The sequence below is a fragment of the Triturus cristatus genome, chromosome 4_2 (genome assembly GCF_964204655.1).
Source record: "Triturus cristatus chromosome 4_2, aTriCri1.1, whole genome shotgun sequence".
NCBI classification, from domain to species: domain Eukaryota; kingdom Metazoa; phylum Chordata; class Amphibia; order Caudata; family Salamandridae; genus Triturus; species Triturus cristatus.
The window spans coordinates 822,544,858-822,561,348 of record NC_140586.1 but is presented as its reverse complement, the minus strand read 5'-3'; positions in this window follow the sequence as shown (position 1 = coordinate 822,561,348).

The window sequence follows — 16,491 nt, the reverse complement described above, 5'->3', positions numbered from 1 at the left end:
CTGCCGCGGCCCGTTGTAACGACCATCTTCACCGGGACCTGCTGGCGCTGCCGCGGACCGTACATCGACCATCTTCACTGGGACCTGCTGGCGCTGCCGCGGACCGTGTATCGACCATCTTTCACTGGGACCTGCTGGCGCCGCCGCGGCCCGTACCAGCTAATCTACCAAGCTCGAGGATTGTGAGCTACCCACCATACCACCTCACCTACCAGACTGGTAACCAGACTATCCCGCTACCCCCTTTTTCCATCTTGAGAGACTTGAATCGAGGGGACCCCTGAGTCCAGACCTCCTTGTACCTTTTCATCGTACCTTAAGAAGTGCTTATAAAGAACGCTAACTCATCTCCTTGTGTGGTCTCTGTCTGTGGGGGGGAAGTTATTTGTCTGTACGATCGCTGGAGACGGCTCTCCCCGGAGACCTCTCCCCTTGTCCTCGGCCGACCCTCCCGGTCCGTCTAACACCCTTCAACATTAAATGCATTAAATGCTTGGTGCGCGGCTCCCCTGGCTAGGTTTGACGGCTCCCCAGGGAGCCACGGCGCACAGTTTGGGAACCACTGCTCTAAACGGACGTCGCATTATATGTTTTTTTTAAGTTAAGAATTTTATGCTACAAGATTTTTTATTCTCCTTTTAAAATAAAAGAATTTTAGTAGCTGTGTCCCCGACTCACACTTTTTACTGCTACTGGGCGATGACAGGTTTCGTCTGATGGTTGATTCTCCTTAAAAGTACTTTGGGGCGGATATACAAGCCCCCTACGTCACATTTGCGCCGCCGTTACGTCACTTTTGTGACGCAGCAGAGGCGCAAAGCCAGCGCTATGCTGCGGGGTATTTACAATGTGACGCATCTCGGGAGATGTGTCACGTTGTAAAGCCCTGCGCCACATGTGGGTGTTCCAGCACGGGGGGGGGGCGTTCCGGCGCAGGAACGCCTCCTAAAAGTGGCTGAGTGAAAGCTACAAGTTTTCACTCAGTCACTTTTACGGCCATGCTGCGTCAAAACCCTGCGCCTGCTTGAAGCAGGCGTAAGGATTGATGCAGCATGTTGGGAATAGGGGCACCCCGAGCTTTGCTGGAGCTGCGTCGCGCTTGCGACGCGGCTCCAGCAATGCGCCGCCTTTCCACCGGGGGATGCGACACCCATCTGCCTATCCGTGCGCCACGGTGCGCCGCATTGTAAATGTGGCGCATCAGTGGTGGTGCACGGGTGGGCAGATGCGTCGCAACTCTTCTGGCGCATCCCTGCTGATTAGCAGAGATGCGCCAGAAGTAGTAAATCTGCCCCTTTGTGTGTTATTAACTACGGGGCAGATTTACAAGCCCCTTGCGCCTCTTTTACGCCGCCGTTGCGTCAGTGGCTGAGTGAAATCTACAAGATTTCACTCAGCCACTTTTAAGGCCATGCTGTGTCAAAATCCAGCGCCTGCTCGAAGCAGGCGTAAGGATTGACGCAGCATTTTAAAGATAGGGCACCCCGAGCCTCGCTGGAGCTGCGTCGCGCTTGCGACGCAACTCCAGCAATGCGCCGCCTTTAGGGCAGCAGATGCGTCACGCATCTGTGCATTTTTGCCCCATGGTGCGACGCATTGTAAATGCGGCGCATCCATGGTGGCGGAGCCGTGACGCACAATAACTGGCGCATCCCTGCTGATATGCAGGGATGCGCCAGTTATTGTAAATCTGCCCCTGAGTATGTACTGATTTGTCTTATCGTTCCTAATGTTTTTTTCCCAGACAGAATTTTTGATTCTGAGCTGCAGATCATAGAAGATGACAGAGGAGATTTCTTAAATCACTGAGCCGTCTTGGCAAGTTTGTAAAAGCGCTGCATACGGTCACTGCACGCAGCTGCCTTATGGCTCCAGCGCAAGCGGCCAAAAGTGAGAGTCGAACTGCAACATACAATGCCAACAAGGCTCGCCCCAATATAAAGCTGTTATTTTGCACAGCCCTGTCCAAATCTGTGCACTGAGGCTCAACATGAAGTCTAGTCTGCACCTAATCTGAGTTCATCCACATTTTGCTTGTAATTCCTATCTATGCTAGCGCCCTGATGCAGCCGTGAGCAGGGGTGGGAGCAGAACATGAATGCAAATAAATAAATTAAACATAGAGTTTGCATGCAGCGTTCTGCAGCAGCTTCTCAACTGAGATCCTTACTGTACCAGCTCTTTCGGTAGAGAGAGTATCTAGGCCTCCAGCCCTCTCTTGGCAGCCCCGTCCACGGTGCACAAAAGGCGTTGAGTTCCATCTGGTGGTGTCTGTGACATCCATAATAAAAACATGCAGCCTTGGGCGCCAAATATGCTGTATTTGGAGAGACGGCCTGGAATCCGATCTGTCCTTGTAACCTGCACTTCCTCTTCTGTCCCTCCTTTGATTCATAAGGGCTCTTTTAAAGGGCTCCAGGGCCTTGTCTGCCACAGGAGACTGCCCCAGTTTGCAGGTTCCCAGCTGAATAACTGTGACTGACTTGTTGAAAGGGAATGAGTCCCCAGCAAGCAAGGCACTGGAGCGGATTAAAGCACATGCAGGAGAAATGTGCATGCAACCCGCAGGATTGAATCCTGGGGAGGCCGAGTGAACCCGGCCGCTTCTAGGCCCAGACTAGGCCAGAGCCTAAAACTCGACTAGTTGTTGGATTACCTCAGCGGGCGTTAAATGTCAGCTCTGTGGGCGGGAAGAGAAGGAGGGGATAGCAGGTAATCAATGTTATTTACAGGCCCGTAGTGTGAAGCAATTTAGAAATAAAACGAACGTGTGCTAAAGGCATATTATTCGTATTCCATTTGTTGCAATAACATTGTTATTTTCCATATAATTCTAATAGCATCGCCAATACCAGCCCCCCCCCCCCATCCGATACTATGTCCAAAAGCAAGGCAAAGGCGTACGTTGGAATAAATCAGGAAACATCACCAGCTCTGCCCTACCCTACCCTAGTGAACTAAGAATCTCATTGGACACTGGATCTGCCATTCATCCGTGCCCCCAGCCTCCATCTCTCACTCCAGATACTGCCTAAGCTGTGGCTCCAACAGAGACGTGCAAACAGTAACTCAATCTCCCTAGCACAGCTAGGCTGCTGGGGACAATAAGCATTGACAAAGCCAATAGGTTTCACCATTACAATCTGAGAACTAAGTTATAGGCTTTTGTAATCCTTGTTTGTAAAGCACAATGAAAAATATAAAAACAAAAACTATATGGCCTGCAGTGAGCAGTACTCTGATCCATCAGCAGCTATCTTGAAATGATTTGTCTTATGAGACATATGTGTGGTGTCTCAGCTGGAATCTTGGTGTTGTGCGGTGATCTGGAATGAGATGACACCAAGATTCCAGGGAAGACAATTGCCCAGGCGTCCTCCAGAAAGGAACAATATCCATTGGCACTGAAATAAAAATACCTAAACCTTACTTGATGATGTGCAGTCTCTTCTATTCACTCACTCACCCTTACGGCCACTCACACAGACATTCACTTTCCAATACAGCCACTCACACCCACTCACTTACCTATGCACACACTCAAACACGTGATCACTCACCCATACAGCCACTCACACACCCACTCCCTCACCCATGCAGCCACTCACACAGCCAGTCACCCATACAGCTACTCACACACCCACTCACTCTCCAATACAGTCACTCACACAGCCACTCCCTCACCCATACAGCTACTTGCATACCCACTAACACATCCATAAAGCCACTCACACACCCATACAGCCACTCAGACATCCACTCACACACTGATACAGACACACAGCTACTCAGTACGAGTAGTTACTAACTCAGAAGAATAGCAATTTAACTAATGCTGTAGCTTAGTATGTATCTTTAAGTCTGGGAAACATTTACAAAACACTTACAGTTACGGGATGATGTCATCAGTAATTATCTATCTATCTATCTATCTATCTATCTATCTATCTATCTATCTATCTATCTATCTATCTATCTATCTATCTGTCTGTCTGTCTGTCTGTCTGTCTGTCTGTCTGTCTGTCTGTCTGTCTGTCTGTCTGTCTGTCTGTCTGTCTGTCTGTCTATCTATCTATCTATCTATCTATCTATCTATCTAGCTAGATAGATAGATTACCTACTGGCAGTCGCCAGTAGGTAGTTATAGTTAGGACTGAGGGGCATATTAACAAGGGCTTTATCTCCGCTTTTTTGGCTGTAAAAGCCAAAGAAGCGGAGATAAAAATATCGCCCAATCAATGCAAAATCGCATGTTAGCACCCTTTTTCACTACGCTTCCCTTTGCATCTCTAATGAGATGCAAAGTGGGAGTTCCAGAGCAAAATAATAGGAGAAATGTCTCTAAGCGACATTTCTCCTATTATCAAGCTTCACGCTGACCCCGTTAGAGACAAAAAAAGCAGCGCTAACCACGGTTAACGCTGCTTTTTTACGTCTGCTAATTTTCAGATTTAGCCATGTAATCCAATGGGAGGTGGAGTACATGGCTAAATCCACCATGGGCTATCAACAAGGATATCCCTATCCTTGTAGTTTTATCGCTGCACTATCAGCGATAACCTCCCAAAATGCCGCTATCGCTGGATTTTTTATTGCCTAGGCAGTTAGCGTTGTTAATAACGCGATAACCAGGCGATATTATCCAGCGATAGCGGGCGTTAAAAAAATTAACGCTAAGCGCCCTTAGCGTTAATTTTCCCTGTTCCTTGTTAATATGCCCCTTCGTTTCCATAGGAAAAGCTTTCTTTGTTTTGCCAATAACTTTGGCGCTGCCGCTGTTTGCCGAATCCTCGTGAAATTTTCAAAACTAGCTTTCCACTCACTACAGCTGCTGTCTTTAAAGATTTGGAGTGATCCATCAAGCGATGGCCGCCTTCCCGGGCCATTCCCATCCCCAGGGACCACCACCTCCCCAGGGTGGCCTATGCAAACAAAAGGAGGAGGGCCGTGTGGCCCCCTCCTGGAGCCATACATGCCCTGGGGACCGCCACCTTTCAGGGCTGGCTCCTGCTATGTCTCGAGGTGCCCACATCTGGGACATAGCTGTTTGCTTTTGCTTGGCGAGAACTGTGACAGCTCTCACAGAGCCAAAGCATACACTCCGGTTTCAGCAGGCGGGAGATGTCAAAGCACTCCCGCCTACTGGAATTAGAGGTTTCATCTCTTTTGAGATGAAAGTACTGCTCTTGCATGCAGGGAACTGCATTTATAGCAACAATGCCGGCTCCCGCAGGAGGCGCGGAGCTGGCTGAGACCGTCGGGGCCTTGAGGCTACCCTGCGGTCTCTAGCATCAGAAGGGAGGAAACTGGCAGAATACAGGTCAGAAATTAACAGAGAGAAGCAGAATAAAGGTCAGAAACTAGCAGAAAGAGACAAAATAAGGGTTTGAAATTAGCAGAAAGAGGCAGAATAAAGGTCAGAAACGAGCAGAAAGAGGCAGAATAATGTTCACAAAAGAGCAGTAAGAGGCATGCTAAAGGTGAAGAACGAGCAGAAAGAGTCAGAATAAAGGTCAGACACGAGCAGAAAGAGGCAGAACAATGGTCAGCAATGAGCAAAAAGAGGCAAAATAAAGGTATAAAAGGAGCAGAAAGAGTCAGAATAGCAGTCAGAAACGAGAAGCAACTGGCAGAATAAAGGTCAGCAATGAGCAGAAAGAGGCAAAATAAAGGTGAGAAATTAGTAGAAAGAGGCAAAAAATAGGTGAGCAGAAAGAGGTAATGTAACAGGCAGTATGAGCACAAAATAATGATCAGCACCATGCAGAATAAGGCAAAAAAAAAGGGAAAAACAAGCAGAAAGAGGCAGAATAAAGGTCAGAAGGAAGCAGAAAGAGGCAGAATAAAGGTCAAAAACTAGTAGAAAGAGGCACAATAGAGGTCAGAAACCAGCACCAAAAGGCAAATAAAGGTGAGAAACGAGCAGAAAAAGACAAAATAAAGGTCAGCAATGAGCAGAAACAGGCAGAAAACAGGTGAGAAATGAGCAGAAAGAGGCAAAGTAAAGATCAGGAACGAGCAGAAAGAGGCAAAATAAAGGTGAGAATTGAGCAGAGAGAGGCAGAAGAAAGGCCAGATGGGAGCAAAAATAGGAAGAATAAAGGTCATAAGAGAACAGAAAGAGGCAGAATAAAGGTCAGAAACAAGCAGAAAGAGGCAAAATAATGGTGAGAAATGAGCAAAAACAGGCAAAATATAGGTCAGCAACAAGAGGCAAAATAAAGGTGAGAAACGAGCAGCAGGAGGCAAACTAGAGGTCAGAAACGAGCACCAAGAGGCAGAATAAAGGACAGGAGCAAGCAAAAATAGGCAAAAAACATGCAGAATGAGCAGAAGGAGGCAAATTAGAGGGCAGGAGAGAGGAGGCTGAAAAATGAGCAAAAAATCAACAGAGGAGGCACAAAATCGAAGTCAGCAGAGGATAGCGGACTGCAGACAAGCTGGACAGGATAACAGTGACAGGGGGAGCTGGCACGAGAACCTGCTCCCGTGTGCCCCACTACTTTTTTTTACTGTACACCCACTGACAAACTCACTCATACACTCACACCCACACACACTCATGCACCCACTCACAGACCCACTCAGAGACTCATGCACCCACTGACAGACACACTCAGACACTCATGCACCCACTCACAGATCCATTCAAGCACTCATTCACCCACTCAAAGACTCATTGAGAGACTCACACACACACTCACAGACCCACTCAGAGTCTCACTCACACACCCACTAACAGACTCATGCGTCCACTCACAGACCCACTCAGAGACACACACACCCACTCACAGACCCACTGAGACACTCATACACCAACACACATATCTGCCCAGAAACTCATGCACCCACTCACAGACCAACTCATATACCCTTGCATTCTCTCACAGACCCACTCAGACACTCAATGGCCCACTCAAAAACTCATGTTCCAGTTCACAGACCCACTCAGAGACTCAGGCACCTACTCACAGATCCACTCAGAGAGTAACGCACCCACTGACTGATTCACTTAGACACTCATTCACCCATTCACAGACCCAGTCAGAGACTCTCACAACTGCTCACACACCCACTCAGACACTCACACACCCACTCACTCACCCACTCAAGAGACTCATCCATCCACTCATAGACCTTCAAAGACACTCATGCACCCACTCACAGATGTAGTCAGAGACTCACACACTGACTCACAGACCCACTCAGACACACACATCCAGTCACAGACCCAGTCTTAGACTCATGCACTCACTCACAGACCCACTCAGATACTCATGTTCTCACTCACAGACACAGACCCACTCAGGTACCCACTCAAAGACCCACTTAGACACTCACGCACCCACTCACAGACCTACTCAGACATTCATACACCCACTGACAGACCCACTCAGACACTCTTAACACCCACTCATAGACTTACTGAGACTAATGTACTCACTCACACACTCACTGTCAAAAGTTAGTAGTTACATTTAGGAAATAATATTTAAAAAACCATAGAAATTCACTCAAAAAAACAAAGATTTACTGGGACGTTATAGATAGGAAACAACATTAAAAACCTTAGATATTCACTGAAAGAACAAAGGTTACAGGGACATTATAGTTAGGAAACAGAATTTGAAAAACCTTAGAAATTCACTGAAAAAACCCAAAGATTACAGGGACGTTATAGTTAGGCTCCGATTTCACTCTTACAAAACCAGTGAAATTCAGCAGTTATAACTTACGCCCCTGAAATGCATTGCTTATGACCTCACATAATACACCACTGATGACATCATCCACAGAAGCACTCACACACATTCAGTCATAGCCCTCTACAACCTCTCATATACCTACTCACATGCCGACACGACCACTCACATACCCATTCACAGACCCATACAAGCACTCACACAAGCACTCACTCATCCATAGAGCCACTCACACACCCACTCACTCACTCATAGAGCCACTCACACAACCACTCACTCACTCATGCAGCTACTCATACAACCATTCACTTATCCATATAGCCACTCGCTGTCCAAGAACACTACCAGCATCCAATCAAAGTGTGTTGAGTGCATTTCAGAAGACACCCTCTTGATAAAATTAAACTCCCTCAAACTCAGCTTGGAAAAAACAGAGGTAATTATTTTCGGGAAGGATTCAACTCTCTGAATTCTTCTCTCTAGACCTCGACCTAGTGGCTAACTGAACTCAGACCCACATCCACCAGTTCCACCCAAATCAGGAATGTTGGTTGACAGCAAACTATCGACGGGCAATCAATTCAACTTCGTCCCTTCTTCCTGCTTACACACCCCACGACCCTCTTGAAACTCCTCAGATATCTTCTGGCCGACACCTGCTGAACAGCCACACTAGCACTCATCAACAGCAAACTAGACTACAAAAAAAAGCCCTCTCTGTCAGAATGTCTGCCCAACTCACCAAGTGACTCCAGATCATTCAGTATCCGGCATCAAGACTCACACTCAACCTCTCTCCTCACACCTACATCTACACCCACTTCAAACACTTCACCAAGCACAACCACCCTCTTTTAAACCTACTCACACACACATACAAAGCATTACACAACTTAGGCCCAAACTATCTGAACAGCACCACCAGTTTCCACACATCCACCAGAAATCTCTGCTCAACTAACCTCCTGCTCAGCACTGTCTCAGTCTCTGCCACAGTTTAGGCTGATTGGTGTTTTAAGTAGTTGGCAGTGATAAATGTTGCTTTTCATATGAATTTTTAAGGCATGTGCTGCTTTTTGCCAAAAATATAGCATCATTTTTTAGCATAACTAATGAAAAAAACAAGACATAACACAACAACATATTCAAAGTAACATAACAACACAATTAAAAAATACAAGGGCACATCACAAAAGAACAGTTAAAACAGGATGCAGTACAACAACTGTTGTACAACACAACAAAATCACATTGCAGTAATGCAGTACAAATACAAAGTTGCACAAAAAGTAACAGCAAACAACACTCCCACAAAAAGATGTCAAACAACAAATAAGCACAAATCTTCTCCGAAATATTGTTTTCATAATACAGTGGTTAAAGGGGTTTGAAGCAAGGACTGACTTAACTTACCACCAATTACATGAAATAGCGCACTCTACAATGTATTGTGATCTGGCCTTACGGTTTGGGATTGTACACAATAGGTCCTTCGACAACTGGCACATAGGCAAGACCTTGAAAGCGGCAGAATATGAGGATATCGACACAGGAAGCACTTGGGGAAGAGCTGTGTGGCAACAGGGACGGGGTGGGTGATTTAAAGAGAAAGGGTTCATGTAATGCATATTAGAGACAAGAGGGAGGCTATTCAAACGTGAATGGTTAAAAATAAAAATGTAAACCCCATGGGATGAATAGATAATTTCAGGTGTTTTTACATTTTCACTAACACAGACAATGGGTAACAGTACTTCTGGGTGGTTGAATAGCGCGCTTCAACGACCATACTGATACATAACTTACTGAGATTGAAACCATGGCAATGAGGAGTAAGTATATAATATTTACATTTACTGAAGGATGGTGAAAATCAAGAATGGACTAAAGATGTTTTTCAATATAAGTGTAATATAAGTATAGAACTGAGTGTCCAATAATGATGTTAGATGAATTGTTTAATGTGTGTGTGTGTGTGTGTGTGTATATATATATATATATTCACTTAAAAAACCATAGGTTTCACACATGTTATAGTTAGCTGGACATTTCACTCGTAAAAAACCAATGAAATTCCCCCGTTATAGTTACTGCAGGCAACTATAACTCACGCGACCGCAATCCTCTGCTGATGACGTCAGATATTACATCACTGATGACATATGTGTCTTTATGAAAAATAAATATTTGTAATATATGTATAGCTAAAGATTAATGGAAGAAGACATGGGTAAATAAGTGTCTAAATACAGTGATGTAATATCTGACGTCATCAGCAGAGGATTGCGGTCGCGTGAGTTATAGTTGCCTGCAGTAACTATAACGGGGGAATTTCATTGGTTTTTTACGAGTGAAATGTCCAGCTCACTATGGAGTGAGCCTATGAATAAGGGACAATCCGAAACGCGTCAGGCTAAACTCGAGGTTGGAGTGCTGATGCTGCTCTAAAGAACAGATTGCGGTCTCTCGAGTGCACCCTCAAGTGCTGAGCACTCTTATGGGAATATATATATATATATATATATATATATATTCACTTAAAAAACCATAGGTTTCACACATGTTATAGTTAGCTGGACATTTCACTCGTAAAAAACCAATGAAATTCCACGTTATAGTTAGATCAGGTAACTATAACTTGCGCGCCCACAATAAACTGCTCATGACGTCACATATTACATCACTCATGACATGGTCAGTGACATCACTCATGACATCAATGATGACATCTGAAATTACACATTGTGGATTGCGGTCGCGCAAGTTATAGTTACCTGATCTAACTATAACGTGGAATTTCATTGGTTTTTTACGAGTGAAATGTACAGCTAACTATAACATGTGTGAAACCTATGGTTTTTTAAGTGAATTTGCAAGGTTTTGTAAATGATAATTCCTAACTATAACGTGTGTGAAACCTATGGTTTTTTCAGTGAATTTGTACGTTTTTTTAAATGCTAAGTTATGTATTTATTTTTTATTTTTTTTTCTGGTTTTTCACTGTGCGCACACTCTGCGCGCACGGGGCGCTTCGCGCACCGTGCGTGCGCTGTGGGCGCTTGGTGCGCTTCGCGCACCGAGCGCCCACGTTGCGCATTCCATGCCGTGCGCGCCTTGCATTTTTTTACACAGTAACATTTGTTTTTTTCTCCCTTGTGGGTCCTTTAATTTATTTAATAAATGTGATTGTTACTTCTTTATTTTTTTTTGCCGTGCGCGTACGGTAAGCTTACCGTACGCGCACTCCGCGATTTTTAAAAAAAATTATTAAATGTATTTTTCGTACTTTTGGGTCCTTCATGGACCCCCTGACAAACACTAGGGGGTCTGCAACTCTCTTCGTTGCCCCCTTTTCACGTTCCCCACCTTTGTTTCTCAGTGCGAGAGACAGAAAATGGCGGCCGACACTTCCTGATTTTGACCGATTCGAATGTTTACAGTCATGTAACCACCAATCAGAATTGAGCTCGCGCACGGCACCGTACGCGTACGGTAAGCTTACGGTAAGCGCACGGAGCGCGCTCACAGATATATATATTGATTTAAATGCTATTTTCTCAGGACCTACTGAACAGATTTACACCAGACCTACAAAAGGCACATCCTTGACCTGAGGACTACCTCTCTGCCAAATTTCAAGTAATTCTGTTCAGCCGTTCGGGCTGTAGCTCGGACTAAAGGTCCTATGGGAAAATGCATGGGGAAAACGCGTTTTGGGACCCCCCTTTTTTCTCAGCCCCCGCTTGACGAATCCCCCCGAGACTTTCAGGGTAGGAGCGGAGCGTAGCGCCCCATTAGTTTTGAAAATTTCGCGAGGATTCGTCTACCGGCGCCAAAGTTATTCCAAATAGAATGTTGCGGATTTCCTATGGAATCACGGTCCTAACTATAACTATCTACTGGCGACCGCCAGTAGATAATATATCTATCTATATATATATATATATATAAATATAAACCCCAGTGGGTGAGAAGAGGTAGTTGCAGCGCTCACGTAGTCCCAATATATACCGGCAGCTCAGGCCTCCCTTGTTCCAGTCACCACTCTGATTCGCGAGAAGTGAAGAACCGCCAGAAGCAGCGGCGGGGCTTTCCGCGACCTTGCCACAGCCCACATGGGTGGGACTTCCCACATGGGCGGGACTTCGTATACCAATAAAGTAGGTGTGTCAGATCAAGCCTTGTTTTCTGTCCTACGTTGTGCAGCCAGTGATCAAGGGCGGGATGACGCCCGAAACGCGTTTGGCAAGCTGGAGAAAGGGTGCATGACAGGCTGCGTATGACCACCGGCAGTACGTGTGTGATACCCCCTCGTGAGCGGCTTTCCACTTTGGGCAACCTTTTGTTTTGAATAATTAGCGGCCTGCCTGGTCGCGGAAAGCCCCGCCGCTGCTTCTGGCGGTTCTTCACTTCTCGCGAATCAGAGTGGTGACTGGAACAAGGGAGGCCTGAGCTGCCGGTATATATTGGGACTACGTGAGCGCTGCAACTACCTCTTCTCACCCACTGGGGTTTATATTTTTAATCAACGTTGGCACCAAGGCACCCACTGGGGTATGTACTGCACCGGAAGTTTGTGGCATGAAACTGCAAGAACCACAAAGCCTTGCCACAGCCCACATGGGCGGGACTTCCCACATGGGCGGGACTTCGTATACCAATAAAGTAGGTGTGTCAGATCAAGCCTTGTTTTCTGTCCTACGTTGTGCAGCCAGTGATCAAGGGCGGGATGACGCCCGAAACGCGTTTGGCAAGCTGGAGAAAGGGTGCATGACAGGCTGCGTATGACCACCGGCAGTACGTGTGTGATACCCCCTCGTGAGCGGCTTTCCACTTTGGGCAACCTTTTGTTTCGAATATATATATATATATATATATATATATTTATATATATATGCATACATAGGTAGATGTATATTACCTACTGGCCGTCGCCAGTAGGTAGTTATAGTTAGGACCCTGTTTCCATAGGAAATCCGCAACATTCTATTTGGAATAACTTTGGCGCCGGTCGGCGAATCCTCACGAAATTTTCAAAATAGGTGGGGCGCTACGCTCCGCTCCTATCCTGAAAGTCTCGGGGGTATTCGTCAAGCAGGGGCTGAGAAAAAAGGGGGGTCCCAAAACACGTTTTTCCCATGCATTTTTCCATAGGACCTTTAGACACAGCTACAGCCCGAACGGCTGAACAGAGTTACTTGAAATTTGGCAGAGAGGTAGTCTACAGGTCAAGTAAGTGCCTTTTGTAGGTTTGGTGTAAATCTGTTCAGTAGATCCTGAGAAAATAGCATTTAAATCAATATATATATCTGTGGCAGCTTACGGTGCGCTTACCGTGCGCTTACGGTAAGCTTACCGTACGCGTATGGTGCCGTGCGCGAGCGCGATTCTGATTGGCTGTTAGATCTTAGTAAACATTCGAATCGGTCGAAACCAGGAAGCGGCGGCCGCCATTTTCTATCTCGCACTCTGAGGGGGGGGGAGGAAAAACAAAGGCAAAAAACATGTAAAGGGGCTGTTTAGACAGCTCCTAACCACCTAGCCTTGATGAAGGTGTTCCCAAATAACCCCCAAGGGCAAAAATTCAATTTTAATTTTTTTTGAAAAATCGCCGATTACGCTTACCGTACGCGTACGGTAAAAATAATTAAAAAAAAAAAAAATTATCCACACTCTCCATACCCCGTTTGCAAATGGTGCCCGACGTGCACCATTTGTGCATGGCATATAATATCGTTAAAATGTAAAAGATTACCTTTCACAAAGAAGCGCATAATATGTCCTCCATGTGCGCACGGTGCGCGAAGCGCATCGTGCGTACATGGCCCATCCAGCGTAACGTGGGCACGCGGTGCGCAAAGCGCACCGCGTGCCCACCGTGCGTGCACGGCACTAACTGCGTAAAGTGGGCGCGCGGTGCGCGAAGCGCACCGCGTGCTCACTGTGCACGCACGGAACAAACCTCGTTAAGTGGGCGCGCACGCCACGAATGGCGTAAAGTAACTTAGCATTTAAAAAACCGTACAAATTCACTGAAAAAACCATAGGTTTCACACACATTATAGTTAGGAATTAGCATTTAAAAAACCTTGCAAATTCACTGAAAAAACCATAGGTTTCACACATGTTATAGTTAGCTGGACATTTTCCTGATAAAAAACCAATGAAATTCCCCCGTTATAGTTAGTGGAGGCAACTATAACTCACGCGACCGCAATCCTCTGCTGATGCTAATACTGTATTTAGACACTTATTTGCCCATGTCTTCTTCCATTACATTTTAGCTATACATATTACAAATATTTTTTTTTCATAAAGACACATATGTCATCAGCAGAGGATTGCGGTCGCGTGAGTTATAGTTGCCTCCACTAACTATAACGGGGGAATTTCATTGGTTTTTTATCAGTAAAATGTCCAGCTAACTATAACATGTGTGAAACCTATGGTTTTTTCAGTGAATTTGCAAGGTTTTTTAAATGCTATTTCCTAACTATAACGTGTGTGAAACCTATGGTTTTTTCAGTGAATATATATATACATATATGTGTGTGTATCTGAAAGGTTACATTCGTGAGCAGATCCTCGTAACTCGTATGTAGTTAGTTTGCATTTTATGTTCAGCAATAAAATAATAAAGCACTGTGTTTAAGGTTTCATTGCAGCAGAACCACAGTGTTATGGTCTTCTCTGACACCAAACCCCTTTGATACGTCATGTGATTGATATTTCTAAAGCACACATATGATGTGTTTCATAGCACTATATTGAGCCACAACATAACACATTTCAGATCTCTGGAGCACCTCCCACAACTCTATTAATTTAAAAGCAGGGGCTTGAGTTTCTGGTTTCTGCGGGTAGTGTAATGCAGTCATTACCTCTCGCATCTCAGTGTTATTGTGCGCTTATCTGGGTTGTAATGTTGCTCCTGTGGCATTGTGTAATACTTGCCGTCGGCCTACCCATGGTGCAACGGACACAGCAGCCAATCTGCTTGATGCATATCACACCTCCAATTAACCACGCACGCGGCTGGAGATACCTACACTGTGCTTTCCTTTGGGGACAGAAAATAGAACTTGGCTCCAAAATCAATGTAACGCGACACCTCCCCTGCCCCCCCCATTAGTGAATCAGACATTGTAAGTGTTTCAAAAGACATGGGAGACTGCATGCATGTATGTTTGCTGCTGGCAATATCTGTAGTAATATCAGACAGTGGTCGAAGTGGGTGGGATCAGAGGGGCACGACCTGCCCATACGTTTTTTGATTTTAGAAAAACAGTTCCCATACTTTTTGTGAAATCAAACCAGTCCTGGGACGGTCTATTCCAGGAGTGAAAAAGCTTCAGCAGAAGTGTGAGGAAGGGAGTCTAACCTGCTGTGAAACCGAGAGAGGCGCAGACAGCTCAACAATCCTTCTTGCCAGGGTACCTGCTTCCCTGAAAGAAATGTTAATGTGCACAACTGGTTAATCTGCAAATGTTAAAGGTTCTTGGAAGCAGGTAATGGCTTTAATTGATGGAAACACTAGAAGCTTCCTGATGACACACATTTATTCTTTTTGAGGGGTATCGTAAGGGATCTACCAGCTAATCTGTGAATCGTGTGCTTTTAAAAGACAGTCATATAAAACAAATTGCAATAAGTACAGTCTGCAAAATATCTACATTTTGAAAACACTTTTTATCTTAAACCTTTTTGCTCATTTTGTAGCAGCTTATCTTATAATGTGTTTATTGCAAGTTTAAAATGATGACTTACCATGTTCACAGTGCTTTCCGTCACAGACTGGGACCTCGCAGCACTAAACATACTCAAGTCACTTCTCTCCACAGCACCAACCAGGATTCGGTTCTGTGGCTCTCTGGTGCTGCGCATTAACTAATAGAGGTTTCATAATGGATGACAGTGCATTTGCCACGGATTAACATAACTTGTAATTAATTTTCATTTAAACTGTTTGCTATTTCATATGTAGTTACCTGAAGGTGAAAGACCAAAAAAAGTTACAGAATATTTCTATTAGTCACAACTTTGGTCATGCTCCCACTTTCACTCACCCTCCCCCCTTGCGCACAGTATCACATTTCCCATACTTTTTTTAATGCACTTCGACCACTGACATCAGGGAACAGGGAGCCTAGACTATAAAACAGCCAAAAAACTGACCCACACTCTGATCTGTCAGACCAGCCCTTCTGGCACCGCCAGACTGCATTTTAGGCCAGTCCGACCAAGCTTTCCTTCCTGTGGTGCTCTTCACTACTCTGGCTCTTTGGGAGTTATTGCTTATTAGCCAAAACATACTCCATATTACTAGCTCTACACTGTCGAAGTGCAGCAGTAGTCATATTGTAGTGTGTATGTCCTAGTGGTGGATGCCCCGGTGTAAGCTATATATCGCAGAGACACATAGAGATCTGTGCTAGATCACACATTTTGTCAAGTGGGTAATGGGCCTAAAAGGATATCCTGTTTCCAATTGGCGGACGCAAACCAATTAAGGAAGTGCAATGGGTGCCTTTGTAGTATGGTTGCTCTCCTAATCATGAGCACAGTGGCAGGAGAGGCGGGGCTGCCTGTTTTGGCACACTAGTGCACAGTCGCAGGTGGGTTCAGAGGTCAGTTGTTTAATCACAAACTAATGTTACAGCTAATCTGTAATTAAGTCATATTAACACAAATTTAGAGGTCTATTGCATCCCACCACCAATTACCTACACTTTTGAGTTTTTTTCTGTGTTTACACAAGCTTGACATGGGCAGGAGTAAGCAGCGGTAC